Consider the following 6000-nt stretch of genomic DNA (forward strand, 5'->3'; position numbering starts at 1 on the left):
GAATGTACAACTCAGAATATAGAATATAGAATAAAGAATATAGAAACCAAAATTTAGAACATGGAATGCAGAACACAGAATTTAAAATATAGATTAACGAATACTGAATATAGAATATGAATATACAATATAGAACACAGAATTTAGAATATAGATTAGAGGATATAGAATCCAAAATTTAGAACATGGAATGCAGAACAGAGAATTTATAATATAGAATACAGAATACTGAATATAGGATTTGGAATATAGAATGTAGAACACAGAATACGGAATACAGCATGCAGAATATACAATACAGAATATAGAATACAGAACACAGAATATAGAATGTGGAAAACAGAATACAGAACTCAGAAATTAGAACTGGAATGCAGAACACAGAATTTAGAATATAGAATACAGAATACTGAATATAGAATTTGGAACATGGAATGCAGAACACAGAATTTAGAATATAGAATACAGAAAACTGAATATAGAATTTAGAATATAGAATGTAGAACACAGAATATAGAATATAGAATACGGAATACTGAATATACAATTTAGAATATAGAATGTAGAAAACAGAATATAGAATATAGAATACGGAATGCAGAATAGAGAATACAGAACATAGAATGTAGAACACAGAATATAGAATATGGAAAACAGAATACAAAACCCAGAATTGAAATCATGGAAAGCAGAACACAAAATTAAGAATATGGAATACAGAATACTGAACATAGAATTTAGAATATACAATGTAGAACACATAATTTAGAATATAGAATACAGAATACTGAATATAGAATTTAGAATATAGAATGTAGATCACAGAATATAGAATATAGAATATGGAATGCAGAATATACAGTACAGAATATAGAATGTAGAACTCAGAATATAGAATATAGAATAAAGAATATAGAAACCAAAATTTAGAACATGGAATGCAGAACACAGAATTTAAAATATAGAATAACGAATACTGAATATAGAATATGAATATACAATATAGAACACAGAATTTAAAATATAGATTAGAGGATATAGAATCCAAAATTTAGAACATGGAATGCAGAACAGAGAATTTATAATATAGAATACAGAATACTGAATATAGGATTTGGAATATAGAATGTAGAACACAGAATACGGAATACGGCATGCAGAATATACAATACAGAATATAGAATGTAGAATTCAGAATATAGAATATAGAATAAAGAATATAGAAACCAAAATTTAGAACATGGAATGCAGAACACAGAATTTAAAATATAGAATAACGAATACTGAATATTGAATATGAATATACAATATAGAACACAGAATTTAGAATATTGATTAGAGGATATAGAATCCAAAATTAAGAACATGGAATGCAGAACAGAGAATTTATAATATAGAATACAGAATACTGAATATAGGATTTGGAATATAGAATGTAGAACACAGAATACGGAATACGGCATGCAGAATATACAATACAGAATATAGAATGCAAAACACAGAATATAGAATGTGGAAAACAGAAAAGAGAACTCAGAATTTAGAACTGGAATGAAGAACACAGAATTTAGAATATAGAATACAGAATACAGAATATAGAATTTAGAACATTGAATGCAGAACACAGTATTTAGAATATTTAATGCAGAATACTGTATATAGTACTTAGAATATAGAAAGAATAACAAAGAATATAGAATATAGAATACGGAATGCAGAATATAGAATACAGAACAGAGAATGTAGAACACAGAATATAGAATATGGAAAACACAATACAAAATCAAGGATTGAAAACATGGAATGCACAACACAGAAATAAGAATATAGAATACAGAATACTGAATATAGAGTTTAGAACATACAATGTAGAACAGAGAATTTAGAATATAGATTAAAAAATATTGAATATAGAATTTAGAATATTGAATGTAGAACACAGTATATAGAATATAGAATACGGAATGCAGTATATAGTATATAGAATATAGAATATTGAATGATGAACACAAAATATAGAATATAGAATAGAGAATATAGAACCCAGAATATAGAACATGGAATGTAGAACACAGAATTTAGAATACAGAATACAGAATACTTAATATAAAATTTAGAATATAGAATGAAGGACACAGAATATAAAATAAAGAATACGGGGTGCAGAATATAGAAAACAGAAAATAGCATGTAGAACACAGAATATAGAATATTGATTAGAGTATATAGAAACCAAAATTTACAACATAGAATGTAGAACACAGAATTTAGAATATAGAATACAGAATACTGAATATAGAATTTAGAATAAAGGATGTAGAACACAGAATATTGAAAAGAGAATATAGAAGACAGAATTTAGAACATGGAATGCATAACACAGAATTTAGAATATAGAATACAGAATTCTGAATATCGAACAAAGAATATAGAATGTAGAACACAGAATACAGAATATAGAATACGGAATATAGAATATAGAATACAAAAAATAGAATGAAGAACACAAAATATAGAATATGGAAAACAGAATACAGAACACAGAATTTAGAATATGGAATGCAGAACACAGAATTAAGAGTATATAATACCGAATATTAAATATAAAATTTAGAATATGGAATGTAGAACACAGAATATGGAATGTAGTATACGGAAGGCAGAATATTGAACACAGAATATCGAATGTAGAACACAGAATTTAGAATATGGAAAACAGAATATAGAATCCAGAATTAAAAAATGGAATGCAGAAAAGAAAATTTAGAATATAGAATACAGATTACTGATTATAGATTTTAGAATATAGAATGTAGAACACAGAATTTAGAATATACAATACAGAATACTGAATATAGGATTTAGAATATACAATGTAGAACCCAGAATACAGAATATAGAATACGGAATGCAGAATATATAATACAGAATATAAAATATAGAACACAGTATATAGAATATAGAATAGAGTATATAGGACCCGAAATTTAGAACATGGAATGCAGAACACTGAATTTAGAATATACAATAGAGAATACTGAATATACAATTTAGTATATAGAATGTATAACACAGAATATAGAATATAGACTACGGAATGGAGAATATAGAAGGTAGAATATAGAATGAAGTACACAAAATATAGAATATAGAATAGAGAATATAGAACACAGAACTTAGAACACGAAATTCAGAACACAGAATTTAGAATATAGAATATAGTATACTGAATATAGAGTTTAGAATATAGATTGTAGAACAAAGAATATAGAATATACAATACGGAATGCAGAATATAGAATACACAATATAGAATGTATAACACAGATTATAGTATATTGAATAGAGTATATGGAACCAATAATTGACAACATGGAATGCAGAACACAGAATTTAGAATATAGAACACCGATATCTGAATATAGAATTTAGAATATAGAATGTAGAACACAGAATTTAGAATATAGAATACAGAATAATGAATATAGCATTTAGAATATAGAATGTAGAACACAGAATATAGAAAATAGAATACGGAATTCAGAATAGAGAATACAGAACATAGAATGTAGAACACAGAATATAGAATATGGAAAACAGAATACAAAACCCAGAATAGAAAACATGGAAAGCAGACAACAGAATTAAGAATATGGAATAAAGAATACTGAATATAGAATTTAGAATATACAATGTAGAACACAGAATATAGAAAATAGGTTAGGGAATATAGAAATCAGAATTTAGAACATGGAATGCAGAACACAGAATTTACAATATAGAATACAGAATACTGAATATAGAATTTAGAATATAGAATGTAGAACACAGAATATTGAATAGAGAATATAGAAGACAGAATTTAGAACATGGAATGCATAACACAGAATTTAGAATATAGAATACAGAATTCTGAATATCGAACTTAGAATATAGAATGTAGAACACAGAATATACAATATATAATACGGAATGCAGAATATAGAATACAGAATATATAATGTAGAACTCAGAATTTAGAATAAAGAATACAGAATATAGAAACCAATATTTAGAACATGGAATGCAGAACACAGAATTTAAAATATAGAATAACGTATACTGAATATAGAATATGAATATACAATATAGAACACAGAAATTAGAATATAGATTAGAGGATATAGAATCCAAAATTTAGAACATGGAATGCAGAACACAGAATTTAGAATATAGAATACAGAATCCTGAATTAAGGATTTGGAATATAGAATGTAGTACACAGAATACGGAATACGGCATGCAGAATATACAATACAGAATATAGAATGCAAGACACAGAATATAGAATGTGGAAAACAAAAAAGAGAACTCAGAATTTAGAACTGGAATGAAGAACACAGCATATAGAATATAGAATAGAGAATACAGAATATAGAATTTAGAACATTGAATGCAGAACACAGTATTTAGAATATTGAATGCAGAATACTGTATATAGTATTTAGAATATAGAATGAATAACACAGAATATAGAATATAGAATTCGGAATGCATAGTATAGAATACAGAACAGAGAATGTAGAACACAGAATATAGAATATGGAAAACAAAATACAAAACCAAGAATTGAAAACATGGAATGCACAACACACAACAAAGATTATAGAATACAGAATACTGAATATAGAGTTTAGAATATACAATGTAGAACAGAGAATTTAGAATATAGAATAAATTATACTGAATATAGATTTTAGAATATAGAATGTAGAACAAAGAATATAGAATATAAAATACGGAATGCAGAATACAGTATACAGAATATAGAATGTAGAAGACAGAATACAGAATATTGAATAGAGTATATGGAACCCATAATTGAGAACATGGAATGCAGAACACAAAATTTAGAATATAGAACACCAATTTCTGAATATAGAATTTAGAATATAGAATGTAGAACACAGAAATTAGAATATAGAATAGAGAATACTGAATATAGAATTTAGAATATAGAATGTAGAACACAGAATATAGAATATAGAATACAGAATAAAGAAAAAAATATTTAGAACATGGAATGTAGAACACAGAATATTGAATAGAGAATATAGAAGACAGAATTTAGAACATGGAATGCAGAACACTGAATTTAGAATATAGAATACAGAATACTGAATATAGAATTTAAAATGCACAATGTAGAACACAGAATATAGAACATAGAATACAGAATGTAGAATATACAATACAGAATGTAGAATTTTGAACAGAGAATTTAGAAATAGGAAAACAGAATAAAGAACCCAGAATTTAGAACATGGAATGCAGAGCACAGAATTTAAAATATAGAATACAGAATACTGAATATAAAATTAAGAATATAGAATGTAGAACACAAAATATGGGATGTAGAATACGGAATTCAGAATATTGAATATAGAATATAGAACACAGAATGTAGAATATGAAAAACAGAATTTAGAACCCAGAATATAGAACATGGAATGCAGAACACAGAATTTAACATATAGAATACAGAATACTGAATATAGAATTTCGAATATAGAACGTAGAACACAGAATATAGAATATAGAATACGGAATGCAGAATATAGAATACAGAATATAGAATATAGGATACAGAATATATAATTTGGAAAACAGAAAACAGAACCCTGAAATTAGAACATGGAATGCAAAACACAGAATTTAGAATATAGAATAGAGAATACAGAATATAGAATTTAGAACATAGAATTCAGAACACAGAATTTAGGATATAGAATGCAGAATACTGAATAAAGTGTTTATAAACAGGAATGCAGAACATAGAATTTAGAATATAGAATAAAGATCACTGAATATAGAATTTAGAATATAGAATGTAGAACACAGAATATAGAATATAGAGTAAAGGACACAGAATAATGAATTAAGAATATAGAATGTAGAACACAGAATATAGAATATATAATAGACAATATAGAACCCAGAATTTAGAACATGGGATGTAGA

The sequence above is a fragment of the Vicugna pacos genome, unplaced genomic scaffold (assembly GCF_048564905.1).
Source record: "Vicugna pacos unplaced genomic scaffold, VicPac4 scaffold_20, whole genome shotgun sequence".
In the NCBI taxonomy this organism is placed as follows: Eukaryota; Metazoa; Chordata; class Mammalia; order Artiodactyla; family Camelidae; genus Vicugna; species Vicugna pacos.